Source organism: Manis pentadactyla, chromosome 13 (genome assembly GCF_030020395.1).
Source record: "Manis pentadactyla isolate mManPen7 chromosome 13, mManPen7.hap1, whole genome shotgun sequence".
Lineage (NCBI taxonomy): Eukaryota > Metazoa > Chordata > Mammalia > Pholidota > Manidae > Manis > Manis pentadactyla.
This window is the reverse complement of record NC_080031.1, coordinates 69,440,247-69,462,722: the sequence shown is the minus strand read 5'-3', so window position 1 is coordinate 69,462,722 and position 22,476 is coordinate 69,440,247. Positions and strand designations below refer to the sequence as shown.

The 22,476-nt window shown below is 37.6% G+C and overlaps 1 protein-coding gene across 11 annotated transcripts in view; it reads left to right on the top strand.

Moving 5' to 3' along the window:
- Positions 1-4,286: 4,286 nt before the first annotated feature.
- The window catches only part of CSNK1G3 (casein kinase 1 gamma 3), a 127,971-nt gene continuing 109,781 nt past the window's right edge, over positions 4,287-22,476 (top strand). For 2 of the 11 annotated variants that reach the window (XM_036903178.2, XM_036903179.2), the window contains exon 1: positions 4,288-5,607. The gene's annotated coding sequence lies outside the window, so the exon portion shown is untranslated. Of the gene's footprint in view, positions 5,608-5,849; positions 5,870-22,476 lie in introns of those variants that run through there. The other 9 variants (XM_036903180.2, XM_036903177.2, XM_036903184.2 and 6 more) reach the window with 7 other exon arrangements.

The following is a 22,476-nucleotide window of genomic DNA, read 5'->3' as shown; positions in this document are numbered from 1 at the left end:
CTCCTTTCGCTGTCGAAAGGGCACGGAAAGTTCAGACATGGCTTAGACAGTTTTGGCACCAAAGTGGTCCTATCCAGAAGGATTTAGTAATCAGCAAGCCTAGTCAGTGGGTAGTATGTGAAGAAGTTTAGTAGTCTGAGGGTGATCTATCACTGCAGGACCCAAGCCAGTGACAGAGGGTCTAGTCAGAACTGGGACTAGTGAAAAATCTACACCAAGCTTATCCCTTCTCCCTATTGGTTGGGTTCTGAGAAAGGCTCCAGTTCAATTAGAAAAGGAAACCAAAGGAGCAGTCCAGAGCTATAGGCTAGGAAAACATAATAGGGGCTAATAGATAGGGTAGTGGTACAGCTGGCAGTCTACATTCTAATCCAGAGCTCTTGTTTGGTATTGTGCATCTCCAGCCAGAGGCTACATGGTTCCAATGGGTGGAGGCTGATGAGAGGGTTCAGTCCTGGTCACACTTGGCTCATGAGCTGCAATAGGCTCCTGAGGTAGGATTCAGGAAACGTAACTGGGAGCAAAAGAAGACCAGGGCAGGACATGGAACAGTACCGATCATTATGACTGTCTTCAAACCTTAGATTCGTATACTACCCAGAGTTCAAGCTGTACTCTAAACCGTTAAAAAAAAAAATCACAGCTTAAGCTAATGTTTTGATTTATCACAAAATAGCATTCTCCGCCAAACTGCTTAAAAAGTGCCAAATTTTAGGCCAGCTAATGGAAAAAAAACAAAAATTAAATTGTGTAGCTAAAGATTAAGCCGCTCTTTTTTGGCAAGACACTTTTACACTCTTCATGGTGTTTACCATTTTTCTCTATAGATGGTTTTCTTTATTGAAGTTCTTTCACTTAAGAATGTATGCTTTTCTTCTGTAAGAATTTAACATTATGTTGTCCACCAGTTGTCTTCCCTTATTAAAATCCTGTCTAACCATTACTTTCTTTTATTTACAGATAATATACTCTGTCCATAGAAAGTATTCCTTTGTAGAATGCTATGGACTGAATTTATGTTCCTCCAATTCATATGCTGATATTCCAAGCCCAGATGTGATGATATGTAGAGATGAGACCTTTTGGAGATGATTAGGTTTAGATTAGGTCCTGAAGGTGGTATCCTTATGATGGGATTAGTGCCCTTTTAAGAGGAGGAAGAGAGAGAGATTGCATGCATCAGGGCAAGCCATATGAGCCCTCAGTGAGAAGGCAGCCAGCCATCTGGAAGCCAGGAGCAAACTCTCACCAGAATCTGACCAGGCTGGCACCCTAATCTGACTTCCAGTCTCCAGAACCGTGAGACAATACATTTCTGATGTTTAAACCACCCTGTTGATAGTATACGGCAGCCTGCGCTAAGACAAAAAGGTCTTAAAAATGTGATTTTATTAACCATTAATGAAGCTTATTATTATAACACACAGGAAAGCCTCAGAAAAGTTTTATGATTCTTGTACTTTGCATTTTTCCATCTACAAAAATACTTAAAATCATTCTTCCAGAGATGTATAAACCAGTGTTTTGATCTTTTTTAGTCGTACTCTATGTAACAACTGAAAGGAAAGGTTGCTAAATGACAGCTTCTCCAAAGTCCAACCTAACTGCTGTTTGTGACTGGCTTTCTCCCAGAGTCCTTCCTTTCCTTCCCTTGACTGCAGGCTTGACTGGGGAAGAGGTTATTTTCCTGGTCTTAGTAAAAACATGTTGCTCTGCTGCCAGGCTCTGGCTACTGTTACAATGCCTCCTTTTGCAGCCACCCTCTTCCTGCCTGACCGTGTACTTTTTCTTACATATATCCTCTAGGTATTTTCCCTTAAGGATAATATTGAAAAAGAAACCAATAGTTTGATGATGTCTCAGGCCTTAACCTATGTCAACCAGTAAACTACTATGCTAGGTTTAACATTATAGTTAAACAAAGTATTTGGAATAAGAAATGTTTCCTATGTTTTTATTTTGAGAAGTTTTTGTAACTATCTTAACCTCATAGTTTTGTATTTTATATTTGAGAGGTTATCACTTACAACATCTTGGGCAAGTCAGTTAATCTCTCTGAGACCATCATTCCTCATTTCTAACAGGGAAAAATATAAATAGCTGTTACATCATTGCATAGGGTTGTTGGCAGACAGAGTAATATAAACTAGCTTGTATAAATATTGGTTGTCACATTGTTAGTTGGGAAATACCTGCCTGTATGTAACTCAGCCAGATTGGCCACACAGTTGATACAGTGCATCAAAGTAGAGTGCTAGATTCATCGTTGGTGCTTATTTGTTCTTTTTGGGTTTTTTTGATCAATTTGTGCAAAACAAGTTTCCTTTATAGAATATTCTGAGTATGAACAAGGGGCAGGGGAAAAAATAATTATACCACAAATCTATGTTAGTTCTCTCATAATCTTTAATTGGTACACTGGAAATGTGCTGTATTCAAATTCCTCTTTTGATACAATGCTTTCTTTTCATGTCCTATAAGTGGTTTGTTTGAGAGAAAAGTAGGTATATTTTGTGGAAAGTAAATCCGGCCATTTTCCCTTCTTGGTAAACAGTAAGATTTCAAGTGGGAGAAAGAAGGAAACAGAATAGTTTTCCTGCTTAAGACTAATTGAAAGCTTTAATCTTGCACTCTCCCCATTCTGTGTGTGTGTGTGTGTCTGTGTGTTGGAGGGGCTGGGTAACCAAGTGTGCAGTGGTGAAAGAGAAACAGTAACAGAAGTAAAGAATCAAAAGATGTAAGGGAGACATGGGAACATTTACAGTCTGTTACTGATGTGAAGTTAAAGGCCCCAAGAAATCTTGCTCTCTTTTTCTTCTCTCCTCAAACTCCCACTTAATAAATTGTTTTTTTCCAAAGGAATTCATGATAGTCTAAGACTGAAGTTATTTTTAAGTAACTCTCCCCCACCCCTGACCCATTTTAATAGAAATACATGGGTAAAGTGTTTATACAACTAGTTTATATTACTATTACTCTGCCAACAACCCTATGCAATGATATAATAGCTATTTTTATATTTTTACCTGAGCTCACAGACATAGTTCTGTAGTGACAAGTAGATGAGATGCAAATGTGAGCCACAATTCGTATTTGCTCTTTTATCCTGTTTTTCAGAGTAATTATTACAGTTGTTGCATGCCTAAATAGGGGAATGAATAGTTCCATTTATTTGTATAGATAGACATTCAATAGAATAAAGTTCTGGGTAATAAAAAAATGTGACACTGCCTTGGAAAACATTAAAAATATTAATAGAATATTAATAAACATAATAAACTAATAAATACCTGAAGAGTGGCAATGCTAGGAAACATGGGGTGACACAAAAAATTAATTAACTATATTTTATGTATAATATAGCAGATAGAAAAATATGATGCCTGCCTATGTTGAGATATGCTACAAAACAGAGCATTTTGGGTGAGAGACCTGTACTTTGGCTTTTCCTTCATTAAAGTAAGCTGTTTTCATATTGCTAGTTTTTTCTTACCCATTAATAGAATGATATGAAAACTTCATTGGCTTCTTATCTAAGTTTCTTGCCAGTTTTAATCTATAGAAGCTTCTAGGTCAAATTTTAATTTAAAAAAACCTTCACTTAAGATTTATTAAACATTTGTTCTATCTATACCTATTTTAAAACATTTATTCCTATCCATATCTAATTTAAAAAGGGGTTTATTTGATCATATATTTCTTAAACATTTATCAGAACTTGGAGGGGTGGATTGGAGGTGTTCTTTATCAGAGATTTTTGAGGTAGAGAATATAAAATGGTCTTGGCTGTTCATGACAACAGTTTCCTATATTGTAGACATTTCTTCTCCATTTAGTGAGACAGGGTTAACTTTGTTTCTTGTGTAGTATTGGGTCCTGAGATAGATTAGGAACTTCGGGGTATGTCATTTGATAAGGAAATACCCAAGTCAGAGCATGCATACATTAAATCTTAATTTGTTTTGTGGTCTTTCTAACAGAATGATGGTGGTGTGGTAAATACAGAAGCAGTGTTATTCTTATTACTACTCTTCCAAGACTGGCGATCCCAGTCACTTCTTTAACTTCCAGTTTGTGAAAAAGTGTAAGTAAAAAAAGGCACCATTGGACTACAAAAACAGAAACAGCATCTTTCCATGCTAACTGCCCCTGTGAAGGGTTACACATTAACCCTATCATCAGTCTGGCAAGGTAGGGAGGCAGAATGAGAATAAACCTCAATTATTTTAGAGTGTATTTGTTTCACTGGAGCCTTTTAAGTTTTTCATGTGTGTGTTTTAGAGAGGAGACTCAAATTTCTTGATGCAATAAATTCACTAAAATATAAAAAATGTTTGATAAGCAAACCTTTAAACAGCACCAGGTAACGCTTTTTTCTTCACGCACACCATAATGCCTGACTTTTGAAAGGATCTGAGACAGGGTAGTATTAAGAATAAGAGTATTTTAAAAATTAGTTTCAGTCCTCTACAATGCCCTCATGATGGATCGACTTCCATAGAGGCCTTCATCCCACTTAACCAACTGTCTGGCCTCTCGGAACTCCAGTAGGTTCATTTGAAAATGTGAGATTACAAACTACCACGTTCTTACAGTTCAGGACTACCTGAGCTCACAGACGTAGTTCTGCAGGGACAAGCATATGGGATGCAAATGTGAGCCACAATTCGTATTTGCAAGCAACTGGCTCCCTGATACAGAGATGGGGTTACAAAAACGTGGGGAAAATTTCCACCCTGGGATGTCACTCCTTCAGGCCGGGCCCTAAATTTCTATGGCACCTGGAGGGGCGGGCTCCGAACACTCGGGGACGCTTCGGCACCCAGATGTGGCACAAAGGTGCCCTGAGGCTCTTTGCTCACTCAAGCCTCGGAATTTTTAGTAGCCCTCCTAAACCATGGGAGCGTTTTCTTCCAGGTCTCTCCACAGACCTCGCCTAGCCTCTCCTCCCATTGCCTCGCCCACAGAAGCGTTCCCGTAACCACAATCACTCCACGTTCTTCCTCACGCACCGCTCGCGCGGAGGTGGGGAAAAGGGTGTGGCTTGACCTTTATAGTCCCTGCCAGCCAATGAACGTGTTGCCTTTCTTCCGGTAGGCGAGCCGACCAATCCGAGCCAGCCGGTGTGATCTTCGGCTCTACTCGGCTCTTTTCGCTGATGCGGGCAGCTTGGGGCCGCCGCCGCTGGAGAGACGCTTTCCTTTTTGATTTTTTTCCGTGTGTTCACTTCCGGGTCCGGCGCCGATCCGGATGCCCGAGGCAGAAGGATGTTTGACCTCCGGATAAGCGAGGCGCCGCTGTGCATTCATTCCCATCTGCATCGGTGGCGACAGCAGCGGCCCGGGCGGCGACTCTCTGGCCAGAGGCGGCGGTAGGAGACACCGGCTGGAGTGCTGCGACCGAGTCCGCGCCGAGCTGCGTTACCTCCCTCGCTCGTTCCTTCCCCCCCTACCTCGCTCGCTCCCTCCCTGCGCGGCTCGCTTTCCACCTCCGGCCGCCCGCGGGTGTGATGTGCGGCGGCCGCTGCCCCCGCCGCCGCTGACTGACGGACCGGGAGCGCCGCCCGCGCCCGGGAGCGACCCCGCTGCTCGTGGCCGCGCCTCTGAGGTAAAGCCCCCTCTGCGTCGGCGCCCGGCTGGCGGCCCCGGCTCGGTGGCAGCCGCGGCTGCCCGCTTCCCGGGTGGGGCTGGGTGGGCTGGGGTCCCGGGCTGGGTGGGGTGGGCGCGGCGGGGGCGGCGCCTCTGGCGGGGCCTAGGAGGAGGGGTGGCGAGGACCCGGGCGGTGCGCGGGCGGGAGGGCGCGGAGGGCTCGGTGGGCAGGAGGGTGCCGCGGGCGGCGGGCCGGGCCGGCTGCCGAAGTTCCCCGAGCGGTGCGGCGCTAGTGGGGACCGGAGGGAGGTGGGCGAGCGGGGGAGAGGCGGGGGCTTCTCTCGGAAGCGGTTCTGAGGTCGGGAGTGCAGTCCCCAGTGCTACCGATGGTGTCCAGACCGTCACCACCAGAGTGCGGCTCGGGCAGCAGGGAGGAAGGCATCAGTCTGCGGGAAGGAGTGTCAGGGGCTGGCATTCATTTCGGGGGTCAGCTTCCCTTTGGGGTGTTTGTGGTCACTGGGGAGTGGAGCACAGGGGTTTATCTATTTGATAGAGCTTTTCACTTAGCTCAAAACTTAACCAAGACGTTAGTCGGGGATGACAAAATGACTCTGATGGTTACTGTTACGGCGTTCGTTTGTTTATTCCACATGCGGGGGAAGTGACAAACTGAAGCGACGGTTCTCGGTCTACAGCCCTCACATTTCTTTTCTGCGGTTGGTGACGGAGATGAATGTGTGCAGGTGGGGTGGGGGGCAGTTAGGCCTGTGTTATGGTCTTTGCAGTTCTCCCGGGGAAGGAGGAAAAGTTAATGGGTGGGAGGAAGAGAGTCTGTGTGGGAGATGGCTACTGTTGCTACACTGTGTGAATTAGTTTAAACTATGTTGTAATGAGTACCAAGGCTGGTCACTAAGTGACCCCCTTTTAACCTTTTGTTTTAGAACGTCGACTTCAATTGGAAAACTAAAAGCCTACTGATTTTGAATAAGTTAAGAAAATAAGTCAATATTTATTTCTTTTACTCTTGCAGTTACATCTTGTGATATGAATGACATTTGTCCACAGATGGTAAAAGATGTTGAACTGTATCTACATTGGAATACTTTTTAAAAATTAAAAATAGCTAATTTTTAAAGTCCTGAATTTATTTTTAAGAATATTTGCTTTCCCTACAAGTAAATAAGTTGTGGGCGAAAAATATCACAGAATCATAATAAGAATGATTTAGAATTAGAAAAATGTGGGGCCAGTGTAAGAAAACATTTTTCACCAAATATCAGATCTGGTTTGTGACATTCTCAATAGCTTTCTGACGTGGTGGTGGGGTTGGAGAGATGTGCTTATAACTGTTCCAAAGTTTGCTCCAGCTGTATTCTGAACTAAGATAAGTTATCCTCCTATGTTGTATGCATTAGCTTTTATAGTTGTGCAAAAGGTGAAAATTACATTTATGGGGGTTGGAAAAAAGATATCAAATACATTGCATGGCTTTGGTATAGATTCTTAGCACAGCATATAGACACTTGCTTTCAGGGAGTATTGCATTTCTGGATTTGCATCAAGTATAATTCTTAACTAGAATGGAGGACAGGAAGGTTAATTTTAGTGTTAATATGTATGAGCCTTTTTTGGGGGAATTTGGAAAATGGCTCTTTTTTCTGATGATTTATTGTGCTCATTGACCTCTTCTGCCACCATCAACTAAATGCATTATGTAATTATTGATATTTGCATCATTAGATTTGCAAGCATTAACTGTTAACAAACTCTTTAATATATGAAAGTCATTTATTCCTTGAAATAAGGGACTGGGATTAAAATCAAGGAATAGTTTTGTTCAACCCAGACATTTGCTATGTGTAAGAGTCCTTTCCTATGTGGTGAGGTTGAAGAGTGGGTAGAGTATCAAGGTGAATGTGACCCAGTAGCTGCTTTCAAGAGGAGAAGTAGACGTGCACAGAGGTAACTGCAACACAAGACTCCTGTGGGCTTCATTAGAGGTGATGAAAGCATGGTGTGTGTGTGTTACTAATTTTTGACTGGAGAATTCTGAATGATTTTGGAGGTGGTAACACCATTTGGGCCTTAAAATATTTTAATGGGCTAAACAGGGGCTGTGTTTCGGGGGTAGTTTTCTAGGTAAGGGGAACATATTGGCCTATTGGTTGGGTATCATGGGGCCTGTTAAACTGGACACAAGGCTGCAGTGCCAGGAGGTCTTTGTGGAAGAGGAAGCTGTGAAAGTAGGCAGAGATCAGGCCATGCAAGTCTGGAAAGTCATGGGTTTAAAAAGGAGTCAGTTTGAGGTATGAAGGTTCACATGTATAGGTTTTATGCTGACAGGGAGTATGTAGCAAATAAGGATAATAAGTTTAAGGAAACAAATTATAACAGAATAGTCAACTTGTTATCATTCATGCTAATGGAGGAAAGCAGAAAAGTATGTAATCTAGAGCATTTCATACATGGCTTTGTCATATTTCTTTACTTGCATTTGAATATGGGTGTGTCTGGTAATCTGGTAGTTGGTTTTATATGAAATAAATCCAGACTGTAAAAATGTGACTCAGGAAGAAATGGGGAGTTCTCCATTTATTTCTCTGTGTCCCCTCCATAATCCCCTTTATGATGGAACATTTTTCTTATCTAGTTTATTGGTTCAGGTTTTTTTCAAAATGGAACAAGTGGTTTTTAGTTTTAAAGGGCTTTCCAAAGGGTATATCAAACTAAACACAGGAAATACTGAACTAGTAAATAACAAAACAAAATACAGGTCACTGGGTACTCACACTTCCGTTAAGACATTTGAAGGCTAGATTTGCTGTGGAAAAGGTGAAGTGTAAGGGATCTGTGTACGAAGAGAATTAACTATAGCAGTGAGATGATAAAATGAGAAGCTTTCACAGTTCCAGATAAAAATATATAAAGTTTTAGTAGCCCTAAATATCAAATGACCTTAAAATGATTTTATCTCAAACTTAATTGTTATCAGACGAGTGCTTAGAAAAATATCACCTTCACAGCACCACTGCTTAAGTTCATGTAGAATCATGTTACAGGGGAGATTTTTTTTGGTGGTCTTTACTATTTCCCCTATGGTATTCAAAAAGGACATATTATAACTGAAGTTGTGTTATCTTGAATCACCAAGTAACAACCATACTTGTCTTAATTTACCAAAAGCCTCCTTTGTAGAGGGGACCGTAAATGGTGGTGTTAAGACAACTCTGAATTAGGTGGTGTAACTCTTGCTTTTGACAGTAGGAAACAGTCTTCTAGAGTTTAAGGAACCTGTGTAAGAGGTATCTTGGAAGTAGTGTAGTGCATATTTAAATCAGATTTTTTTTAACTTCAGTCTTAAACAGCCAATGAGATCTGTTTCTCTCTGATCTTCCATCTTCTTCCTTTCTTTGTCTTTTTTTAAGCATTTGGCACATAGTGATACTGATTGGTGGTGTTAGTATGTGTCTGGGTGTTGGTTCTTCAGGATGTAATTTTTTTGGAACTGGAAATTTTTGAGGTATCTGTAGTTCTCTAATTGCAGAGATTCTGTAGGGGCAGATGGTATACTTCTAGCAGCTTAAGCTACCTCAGAGTACCACTTGTGTTTATCTGCAGGACAGAACCATAGTTGGGATACTTAAAGTGTAGTGATCAAGTGTGAATTATCTATTAATGTGAAGTGATTTTGTAAAGCCTCTGAAGTATTCAAAAAATATGAAATGAGAGAGAGAGATGTGGATACATATAAGTTTTAGAGACATAGTGGATGCTGCTGTTAGCCATGTTTTTTCCAGTCCCCTTCTCAAAGCTGCGATGTAAAAAGTTTAAATACTTGGGCTTCCTCCTACTATGGGACCTAAGGAAAGTACATAGTGATTTGTTCTTAAACTATGTTTATTTGTTCTTAAGTGTTTGATTCTATTCTGTCCTCCCATTCCTGCCCATCATCTTAGTTATGAGAAAGAATTCTTAACAATGAACTTGAAGTGTTTGAATATTTGGTAGGTAAGACACATTTTGGTCATTTTCTTTACTAATGATGTATCACATAGTTTTAATTTAATGAAAATCTGTAGTTATTTTTTACATTTTTTATAGCTTTCACTGGAATTAGGTAAAATCTCATGCAAGATATTCTTTTTTAAATACAAATTTCTAATGCTTTCTTCTTTCGAGTGTTGTCAGACATTTAGCTGTATTAAAATTTATTATATTTACTTAGCTGATTTGGTTTTGAACCATTTTCTTTAGCTGATAGCTACATTTGCAAAAAAAATCCAAAAAACAAAATGGAGGGGGGAAGAGACTTATTCCACCAATATTCTCTTCATCAAGTTGGAGAAAATTCATATAAAGTGCCAGTAGGTGATACTTGGCACATGGTAGGCACTGTATAAATCTCTTACATCCACAAGCTGGTGATATATATGAGTTGTTAGAGTGTTGATTGGTGGGTAGAATAAACAAAGACTCTCTGGAATGGCCTATTACTGGAGAATCTCTTAACTCACCTTTGCTGAATCCACCCAAAAGTGATACTTCTCATTCATTTACTACTTGGTGTTCATGCTATGCTGAATGGCAATAGACTACTCTGTAGTTTGTTCTTGAACTTTTATTCCCACCAGTTATTGCAGAGTTGCCAAGAATCATTTGTGTTTGTACTCAACAAATTGTTAATGGCAGTTGTACTTGATGTTGTAATTACATAGTTTAATGAAGCATTCAGGAACTATGAAGACAAAAAGGTGTTTATATGAGAATCAGTGACTATTTTGAAAACAGGTGAGGAGCTAAAATCAATTACATTTGAAATAGGTGTGGGTGAAATATCTTTAAATGGTTAGGAAAAAATCGTAAAAATCTAGAAAGATTATGCAGTAAGATTGCTTTTCAGTGTTTGTGAGATGTCTTTCTATGTTTAAGAAACAGAAACTGGAAATCACAGGTGATGTACTATGGGTGTGGTTTTTACAAGGAAGATTAAATAGAACTACCATTCGCTGACCCATACTTGAAGAAAAGGCCTTGGCCTTGCATTAAAAGATTGCCTCGTGAACGTAAATTTTTATATTTTAGTTGCAAGGAAATTCTTAAGGTATGTAGCTTTTTTTATGATTCCATTTTTTAACTAATTTATGAGTTGTTAACATATGGAAGAGGGTATCTGTTTGTAAAATATCACCTATTTTATACCATCTCTTAGAGGTTCATTTAGTAGCATTCTCTATTAAAAAAGAAGTAAGTTCCGGTATTCCTGAATTTAGAGGCATCATACCTTAGGGAGAATTGTTTAATAATCTAGTCATGTGACCAGTCTATGAGTTTTCACATATTCCCTGGTACGGTCCCTCATCTGGTTTCTTATTCTACCTTTCAGCTTTTATACAGCATCAGGGGTGGAGAGGAGTCTTCTTATAATTCTACTATCTCCTCAACCTGAGTAGGATCTGCTGGAGTGAATTGGTGGAGGAAATTGTCCCTTGGAAGAGGAAATGCCATACCCTTGATGTGTACCAGGAGCACTTGAGCTTCATGCACAGCATGCTGGTCTAATAGCTTCCAGTAACTTCTCTCCTATATAGACTGGCTCAGCCTAAGTATGAAGGAGAACTTTTAGGTATAGGAGGAGGAGGTCCAGGTTGGGGAAGGGAAGATAGATGGGATATACTATTTACCTTGGTATTGCCGCATTACAAAGCCTGAAATGCAGTAGCTGCTAGAGTGGAACACTGAAGTATGGAGGTATAGGGCTAGTTCTTCAGAGTTTTGTTCTGCCTCTGATTTTCTTGGCTCTGCTTTCCTGTCTATGTTGGGTTCATTCTCAATCTGGTAGCAAGATCACATTTAGATGTGCATTGCCCAGAAAATCTTTTGCACAAGTCTACTAGCATAGTTTTCCCTTTAAGTTTTATAGACCAGAATTAGTTCATGAACACTTCCTAACCAGTTATGACAAGGGGACTAGTATCCTCATGGTTGGTTTCTATTAATCAGGATAACATCTCCTGCCATTGGGGCTGGGGTCATTTCCCTGAGCCACATGGTAGAGGGAGGATATTTAAGAAAATTGCGGCAAGGAAAAATATGGGGGAAATGGATGTTAGAGAGGCAATCAGTAGTGGCCACTGCATCTACTTGTTTTGAGAATGAAAATAAATAATGTATATAAATGCACTTTGAACTTTAAAGCATTATACAGATGTAAGGAAAGATTAGAAAGCTGCTTCTATGTTACTGTCTTAAATATGCACAGGTATGAATATTTTAGGAGCAAAAAACACTGCAAGTTTTCTTATTGACTGACTTGAAGTCAATAAAATCAGTTATTTAAGTTGTAAGATTGTATATTTTTTCCATGGATCCCATAAGGCTTTTTAACTTCAAACATTTGTACCTGTAAACTTACGTAAATTTTTTTTCTGAGTTGCTGCTCTCCCTCCTCATCAAAATTTACACACATCTTTGATCTCATCAGACTTTTTTATTCCTCACATGTAGAGGAGAAAAGTGCATTGATGAAGTGGGAGTTTGTCAGTCCAGGGAAGGGTTTATTTTGAATCAGGGAACCCCAGTGATACAGGAAGAAAGGATAGTTTTTACATATCTTGAAAGCAAATAAATGGTGGTGGAATGGGGAGGAAGGGGAGAATTACAAAATTTTAAAATTGAAATGAATCATAGGAAGGTTGAGTGAAATGCTCAAGTCACACATCTGGTTGGTAGACCTCTCATATCCTCTTTGCTGCTGTGGTGTCCTTTCTAACCGAGAGGTGGAGGCCATGAAAAAATGTCATCTACTTTGCAGTTTTGCTTAGGACCATGGGCTACTTCTGAAAAAAGTCAGCCACCTGCCTGTGCTATAGATACCTGTGTTCTCAGGCTTTGGAATATTCTAGCCAGAAGGTTTTGGTTGTTTTTAAAGTGAAGCAAGCAATATACATATATGATAAGTAAACTCAAACCTGGGCTGCTTAAATGAAAATGCAGAAGCAGAATGAATACTTGGGGTAGTTTATATAATTTTATGTTCAGGGAAGTGTTATCTTGAAGATTTCTGTGTCTTCAGTATATGAGAGTATATGATTGACCCCTTTAGGGGCCCTAGACTCATTCACAGTTGAAAATCTGGTTATAACTTTTGACTCCCCCCAGACTTAAGTACTAATAAACCTGTTGTTGCCAGGAAACCTCACTGATAACATGAACAGTTGGCTAGCACATACTTTGTATGTTATATATATTATATATTATATTCTTACAATAATAAAGCAAGCTAAAGGAAATATTTTTTCAAATTTCTACAAATCTCTAAAAACTATTTATTGAAAAAGATCCATGTATAAGTGGATCTGCATATTTCAAACTTGTGTTGTTCAAGGTTCAGCTGTATTTGTGTGTATACTTAGATAGACACACAGAGAAACCCAGAACAAATAAACAGTTGTTGTGTTTGTAATTCTCATAATTTTTGCAAGGAATCCATCTCCAGTGGGAGAGTGAGATTTAGGATGATTTTAGTTTTATACTTTTTTACACTTTGCTGTATTGTTTGCATTTTCAGCTGTGATTATGCATTAATTATTTTTACCATCAGAAAAAAAGTAAAAAAATTTTTTGGAAACAAAGTAGAATTCTTGGGTGGGATGTTTTCTACCATCTCAGATTTTAGCATATGGCTTTTTTTTTTTTTCATTTTGAGAATGAAAATAAATAATATATATAAATGCACTTTGAACTTTAAAGCATTGTACAGATGTAAGGAAAGATGAGATATTTTAGCATTCTGCTTTCATTGTATTTTACCTTGAATAAAGTGGCTTCAAATGTACTGATACTTAGTAATTATTTGTCCTTGTATTTTTTAAAATTGGACTTGCTAAAAATATTTACCTAAAAATTTTAAACTGAAATTTGCCATATGATACAAGTTTATTTTTATAAAAGCAGTGAACTTCTGGATATTTTGTAATTATTGTGTTACCTATTTTTCTAAACTTGTTTGGTTTTGACTTCAGGTAGTATACTTGGCAGTGTCTTGGAGTACCGTATATTTGAGTCCAAGTTATAGTCAGAGTTTCCTTTAGTAAAAAGGGAAGTGAAAATATTTTTTTCCCTTACACCCTGTCTGTGTCATGTTTATTTTCTATTTCTGTAAAATACTTAACTTTATATTCTAACAATGAATACTTTGAAATGAGAGGCAAATATAGTAGTTACTGTAATAGGGAGAGAAGAGAAAATTCCTGGTATTCCACTAGTCTTATGGTGTGCAAATATATGGCTAGAAGGCCTTTTAATAAAATCCTAATTTGGTATGTAAAAATAACCTAGAAATTGTTTTGGAGGCAAAACTGGTAGGTATCAGTTGTTAGTGACATTTAAAATAAACTGGTATTTGTAGATGCATATTTTTGTAAAACTTTATTTTCTCCTTTTCTTCCAGGGATCTGAAAACAATATGTACCCCAAAGGAGAAAAAAAAAGAACAATGTCAGTTTTCATTTAAAAAATGGTAGATTATTTACTGAGTTCTTTTTCTGTCATGAGTATCAGGGCATATTGTGGCTAATATTTATATATGAGAGATTCTGAAAATATTTATAGTTAATTAAAATATCAAAATGTAATCAGGCCTTTAAAATGATTCTTTTGAGTGTTCTCTGATAATCTGTTGAAAGTTAAAAACTGGAATGTGTGTTGTGTGTTTATTGTATGCTTTGCTCTTTATCTAAATACGTTGCTGATGAAGGTTGTTTTTTGAAGAGTGATTGAGAAATAAAATCCTGGACATTGAGAATGAGAGTATCCAAAAAGTTAACATAAATTTTACTATATGCTCTTGCTTAAAATCTTTCAAGTGAAAGTTAGTAAATTGTTTTCTGTGACAGTAAATGAGGGAAGAAAAATGAACAACTTTAAAGATAGTCCTTGCAGTCCTTGCCAGAGGGCAGTGAGTGCTACCATTTACTAAAAATAAGAGAAAAGGGTTTGTGGGGAAGGCTGCTTATACCAGTGGTTCTCAGCCCTGACTTCACATTACCATTTTCTGGGCAGCTTAAAAAAATGACAGACATAGGGATTTTACCCATGCTAATTTATGTCTGAATCTGGGGCCGGGTCATTGCTATATTTTTGTATTTCCACAGGTGATTCCAGGGTGCTTTCAGGGTTGAAAAATGACTGATTCTTCCTCTTTATCCACATATTTTCCTCTCTTCTTTCAAGTTGACTTTTTAATTGAGGATGGGGATGTGATAATGAGACAAGAAATAAATAGAAAATATTTGCAAGAGGACCAGGTTAATGAAATGACTTCTCTTCATAGTTTCATACCCAGAACCCTTAGAGAGTCCACAATATTCAGTGCTCATTAGCAGTTTTTTGATAAGTACAGTTCCAAAATTAGGGGATTTGTGAAGTTCGGAAAATTTGTTGAAGGGAAATATATCAAGAATAAATCAAGGCATCAATTCAGATGCTCCTAGAAATCTTAAGAAATCTAGGTGGTAAAAACAACTACATATTTAAAGTTATTATAAGGAGGCAGAATTGTTGCTAGTCAAAAGTGTTTTCGTTTTAGATTATATTTATCATATCTACAGTATCATTGAGTTGTATTTTTCATAGAACACAAGGACAGTAGGAGCCTTGATGTTTATTTAGTATGACTGCCTTTCTACCACTTTACTCTTTTATACCATTGTTGATGAGGAACTACATCTGTATTTCCCTGTGCGGGAATTTTTTATTCTTCAGTTAAAGTACACTTCAGTTAAAGTGTATATAGCATATTGTTTGTGTTGTATATGCTCAGTAAGTGTGTACATACAAATGCACTGATAATAGGGTTTTATGGGTAGTGTAGCTTGTCGTTTATGACAAGTCAGTGTCCTTTTTGTGCCTCATAGGATGCTGCTCCCTAGTCAGGAGCACCCTTACTAGTTGCAGCAATTTTCTTGTGAGGACATGAGACTAAGCCATTTTACGAGGAGTTCAATATGTTAAATTCCATTCAGTGAACATTTTTTACATGGTGGCAAAATTGGATTTGGCAGTTCTTCTGTACGTGTCAAGGATTAGATTTCTAAACTGCCCTAGTAAGAGAAGTTGTGTTACAGAAATTTAAAAATGAATTGAGTTTGGACAGCATGTTAGTGTGTGACCCTATGGAAGACTTTTAGAATTATTTCAAGTTCACCAAAATTGTACAGTAAAATCAGCACACGATGGAGAGGTTAATGGTAACATTTTACACACACAAATTAGTAATGAGGTAATGGGTACTGCTCTTTAAGACTGTAATTCCTTATCAACACTTCTAACATCCAAAGCTCTTTGAAAATAAGTTTTTCTTGTACATTTGGCACAAATTGATTTTTTACACAAAACCTACTGAGAACTGTTGTGTCTTTATTTCATGGATGTGTAGGTTGCACTGCAGAAATAGTAAGAGATTATGGGTTACTGTCTAGGCTTTCTTGTGTGCCATCCCTACCTTCTCTAGGTGTGTTAAAAAATACATGGTGTCACTTGTCAAAAGTGCTCTGAAATTCTGAATCCCAAAACATGTTTGACTGTGAGAACTTGAGAAAAGGAGCTGTGGGACTCTGTTAATTGGCTGCTACTCTTTGTTTCTTGATAGGAACTACTCAGAATCTTACTCCTCTGAGATGGAGTTTTAATAAGATGCTGGTAAATTTCTTTTGATTGTTTTGTTTTCCCTTGTAAATAGATACATTCCAAGAGGCACTTAATTTTAATCTGTGTTTCTTTCTTTAATGGTTGTTGAAAGCTTTTCTGCTTTTTGACACATAAGTTATGAATACTCTTCCCGTGGGCCCCACTGTGGCCCCTGGAGCATTGTATAATTAGGATGCTTGGGGTGGAAAATGTTTGGGGTAACTTTGGTATAGCTGAGTGTTCATCATATACTCTCTGTAGTCCTTGGGGTTATATAGTTTTGCCTCTGCACATGGTAACTTCATGCCACAGCACCTGCAGGCAGCACTTTACATATCTTGGCTTCCTTTTTCATAACAGAAAGAAACAGGGGTGTGGTTGCAATGCCTCCGTTTTAGTTTCCTTAAACTTCCTTAATTTGTTTTTAAGACCTCACTGCAGAAATCTTGACACTCTGGCTTCTTTTTTTTTCTTATCTCTGTTTTTTTTCTTTTCTCTTATTACTTACCTCCCATCCTCTGCTGCCCTTTAAAATAGTATTCCTCAACCAGAGAAGTTGATAGTTACAGTATTCTGAATCAGAAACATGTCCTGTTTGCTGGAAAGATCTCCATCTTCTGGTATTTCCCTAAAAAGGACCTTACTCTAAGGGAGTGATTATTGTACTGCTTGTGAAGGGCCAGTGTTCGGGGTATGTGGTCTTTGCTTTCTCTTCATCTTTGGATGCTGAGGTAATGGGATGGTGAACAATGTGGTGCATGCTTTTTAAGCTGTGTTTTTGAGTTCACCAAGATACCAGGCATTTTAAGATATAGATCCTAATAGGAGATTTATAACTTACATGGTTAGGTTATATGTACTTGCTGTGTATTCTGAAAGCACTGTAATTCTTTGTTGTGAATATCGTACTTGATATTATTGTTGGCATTAAGCTATTGTGTCAGGGATTGTGATTGTCTTGTTTGCCGTTTGTATTTCCTGTTTGGCACGTAATAGGCCTCTAATGATTACTTATTTGTTGAATGAATGGATTAACCATTTCATCTTTTTATTAGGGAGAATTTTAACATGGAAGGACCTTGATTAAATGCCTCCCGAGGCACCATGCTTACTCCAATTCAATTTAGTTTGCATCATAGTTATATGAGACAAATTTCAAATAAATAAATTGGCCCTAATTTAAATAAAATATTAAAGACAAGCAGCTGACTTATTTACTCAGGCTTAAAAGTAGAGAAATACATCATAGAAAGATTTTTTTAAATAGCGGGAGTTGAAATTAAACACATTTATGGGCTAGCCAGAGATTTAGTTAAAGGAAAAATTCCACTTTTTTCAAGCATTTCAGTTAATTATGATTTTGTTGTAAGGTATTTTTTTATATTAGATAAACAGTTTTTCTGTTTTTAAATTTTCACACACTGAAATTTATTCCATCTCACAGTCAACATACCTAACACTTCCATCACCCCAAAATATTCCCTCATGCTGCCTCTTTGAAGTCAACCCATTCTCCCACTCCCAGCCTGTAGCAACGACGGATTTGTTCTGTTTCTGTAATTTTGCCTTTTCCAGATTTCATATAAGTTGAATAATGTGATATGTAGCCTTTTGAATCTAGCTTCTTTCACTTTGCAGAATGTTTTTGCGATTCATCCATGCAGCATGTAGCAGTAGTTTCCTTTTGCTGTTGAGCACTATTCCACCACATGTGTATACCTCAGCATGTTTATCCGTTCCTCAGTTTAAAAACTTGTTTCCAGCTTTTGGCGATTATGAATAAAGCTGCCACAAACTTGTGTGTGCTATTTACTTATTTATTTATTTTGGGATGAATCTAACTTTTCATTTCTCTTGGGTAAGTTTCTAGTATTAGAATTGTTGGGCCATATGGCAAGTGTATGTTTGACTTTCTAAGAAGCTGCTGAACTATTTTCCAGAGCAAGCTGTACCATCTTGCATACTTACCAGCAATGTAGAAGAGTTCCAGTAATAAGCAGTTCCTAAAATTTAAATTGGCTAGATTGAGTTATTTTTTAGTAATTAATTTGTTAGTTTGATTACACCCAGAATAGCATGAAAATAACATTAATTCTGAACATGATATTTTTACTGCTGTAGACCTGTCAGATATAGTGATTTAGGGGAGCCTCACTTTTCAGTGAATGCAGTTTTTTTCAGTGAATGCTGAAACTTCAGTATGCTGTGGAACTGTTCTTTCTTGCTTAGGTAATACAACCCTGATTTCTGTCAGAAAACTTGGCCTTAACCCTGGTGCACATTTTGGGGAGTTAGGTACTTTTAGATCAATTCTCTGTCTCTGTCTTCAGGTGACAGCACCTACTTTGGGGCAGGATTCTCTTGGTTTGGTCTGGGCAGCAGGAAATCCTTCCTCTTGAGAAGTGGTTTTACTTTCAACTTGTTTCTATCACCTGGTTCATGTTTCAGTCTAAAAGTTTGTAAAAGTCAACTTGTTTATTTATGATTTACTGTCAGCTACGCTATTCAGTCCTTCCTGTGGTGAGAATTGACAATATTAGCTTCATAATGAAAATTCGCAAATGTTAGTACCCTTGAATGAACCTTTAAAATCTGTGATCATGGCGTACACTAGACTGTTATTTGTAATTATATATTTTTATAAATTAGGAAATCAGCACTATAGTTTAGAAGAAAATGGCAACTTTGTTATGAGAACAATATGTGAAATGGCTACTGACTTTGCTGAAGTACATTCTCATCCATCTGACATTGTCAGGGAACTACCTGCTAGGTAAATTAGAAGATTGGATTTATACTAAAATATTTTCTTATTTTACTTTTTTAAAGTGATAAACTTTACAAGGCAGTACTGTTTCCTAAACATATTCCAGTCATTTTTTGCTGATTCAGGGCTCTCATTCTGAATATCAGTTTGACAGCATGCTGTTATAGGTAGAAGTCTTTGAATTTATTGAGGGGTATAAGGTTGTTTGTCTCCCTTGTTCTCTTGTCATATTTTTACTACTCACCTCAATTTCTCTATCTTAAGTTTGATTTTTAGTATAAACTGATTAGAATTTCTTTAAAATTAAAATAAATTGGAGGTTAGGGGTTCTTTTTGTTTTTTAATGAACAGAATATGCATTTTGTAATCTCCTTTAATAAAATTTTTTCCTTCTGGTTCCTAGCTATGTTTTGGAGAATTGAAATTACAGTATGAAATGACCTTTGATTTGTGAAGTGTTATTCTATTTGTAATATCTCTTACAGATGTAAATTGTGTGCCTGCCCATACCTTTATCTTTCCTCTTTTATTTGAAAAGGATATCATATAAATTATTTAACATTCCTAAACTTCTAAGAGGTGGATCGTTCATTTATTCATTCATTCATTTACTCATTCAACAAACTTTGCCTGCTGTGTGCTATGTGTTATAATAGATAATGGGGAAACAGAGTTGAATAAAATCTGATCCTTCCCCTTGAGGGTATTTGATTAAAAAATGAGCTATATTGAAGAGTAAAAACATGGTCCCTGGTCTTCCCTGTAAATTGGTAGTGAGATGTAGAGGTTTATTGTTTCAGTTTTTTTTCCACAAGGAAGATCAAAGGTTGTCCCATTGTGTGTGTGACCTTAGCAGCAACTAATGATTCTTGCCTAATCCCATTAATTCTTTAGGAGTTGTATAGTGATGATGTTTGAATTCTACCATTTACTCACTTGTTATACAGAGACACATTTCTCTTTAGAGAGAATTACCTCATCTGTTAGAACTGATCCTCATTATTCCCAGATTTCATATTCGTAAATTTGTCTACTCTCTAGAATTTATTTGTGACCCCAAATCAACATTCCTGATGCTTTCCCAGTCACTCACAGACATGCACATGTGCAGAGTGGTAAAAAAATGTGCTGCCTGACATGCACGCACCCAGCTAAAGTTGAACAAGGTGATGTGCTGCCTCTTTGTTTTGGTTTTCAGTTTTGCTGTGTAGAAAGGCCCCCAATGGTAGTGCTGAAATGCTGTCCAGTATGCCTAAACTCAAAAAGACCGATGTCTTATGGAGATAATAGATGTGTCAGGTGAGTACTGACATGAGTTACACTGCTATTGACTGTGAGTTCAGTGTTAATGACTCAACAGTATATATTCAATAGGATGTCTTTAAACAGAAACACACATAAAACAGGGTTCTGTATTGATCAGTTGATGAAAATCCCGTGACCAGAGGCTTGCAGGAACCTAATCCTGTATTTTTACTTAAGAAAAATGGTTCAGTGTTTGTTACTTCAGGGTTTATAGCAACTTTATGGAACATAGCTGCTACAAACCAATTGCTTTTGGTTTTGCTGAGGTTCGGAAGAGTATCTTTTTAAATCAATATAAAAAATATACTACAGAAAGTTGAGAGTCGTGGAAGTAGGTAGTCATTAAGAGGCTTGGTGATACCTTTTCTGTGAGCCATCACACCACAGATACCCTTACTCATTCACACTTGGACTGTGCCTGGTACAGGGTAAATAATAAATATTTGTTGAGTGAAAATAAGTGCCTCAGTAGGAATGACTTTCCTTGATCACTTGGAATTTAAATTTATTACCATTCCGATGATTGGGGTTTACAATAAAGTTTGTGTTTGTAGGGAGTGAGGTGGCCTGCTCATAGAGATGGATATGTTGCATATTTCAGTAATACAAGTTTAGTATGACCTCTACTTGATTTTTGATTCCCACCATTCTTAAAGGGGCAGATGACATGTAGTTTCTGCTGCTCTGAGTGTGCATATAATAAAGGATATTCTCGAATGAAACATTTCCTCTTCCAACTATTGAGACTCATTAGCTGTGCTAAGGGGTATTACTTACTAATGGGAGTACCACCTTTGATACTGAAAGAGGACTTATGAAACAGTTATATTCTAGTTACGAGAATAGTCAGACCTGGATAATTAGAAAATTTATTTAATTAGACTTCTGTAATATTTATGCATATTAATAAAATTTAGGTTTTAAAACTCATGTAAAAATTGAGTAGTTACAACTGAGTATAATGTAGTATATGTTTTGATACTCCTATGCTATTTGATATTATACAGTAGCTTTCAAATTTAGAAATATTTTTGACCACAACTTATAGAAATATATTTACCACAGCCTATAGAAATACACTTTACATTATGACCAGTGATCCATGTAAACACATATATAAAGAACTAAAAAATTTGATTGAACAGACTGTTACATATGTGCACTTTATTTTCTTTTCTATTTGATACTATTTCATTTAAAAAACTGTTGCTTGAGACCCATTTTGTGGTTTAACAACTCACTAAGGGGTCATGGTGCACAGGTTGGAGACTACTCTAATAGAACTGGTAGTAATTTTTAAAGCCTAGAATATCCTGGATCTTAATAGGAATATGTAAGGGACAGCACTGAAGTCAGGTTTCAAAAATGTGAAGTGTTGTAGATGATAGTTACTAAATATTTCTGAGACAAATAAATTTCTGTAGTATGTAATTAGAGAAATTTATCTCCATTTTTGACGTTACAGTTAATGATTTAGCTTTTAAAAATAAGCTTTTAGTCTTTTCTTAGACAACCACAGCTGAGCTCATGCCAGAAACCAGTAACTGGGACACTTGCTGCTAATAGAGGCATGTGATGTAACAACAAACCGTCACACCACAAATACCCTTACTCATTCAACTTTGGGAGAAGCCTGGATATGTATTGTAATTTTTAGATACTGAATAGGCATCTGAAGTAGTGAATGTCATTTCATATACTGAATACGGACTTTTCCATTTAAGCTAACAAAGCAGTGAGCAGTGAGAAATCAAGGCTGTGATAGGTAACATGAAAAAAAATTAATTTTCAAGTTTCCATTTCTTGTAATTTTGTATTTACAAAGAACATTGTCTAACATGCTCGACGTGAAAAAAATATCTCTAGAAACTTTTCATGCTTAATATTTACAGGTACATGGAACAATTCTATATAGCAATAGTATTTTGGAAGCTAGCTAAAATATTAATAATTCAAAAAACTTAGAACTGCTCATTAATGTGTACGTGGAAGCCTTAGCTCGCTCTAGGTGGGTTTTTAATGAGGTAGAACATATAAGACTGCTATGTCCTCAGACTGCTTACTCTGTTTTATCTAGTTGCTACCTAAAGGAGGTCAGTTGGCTCTGAAATGCCCTAAATTATTGGGCTA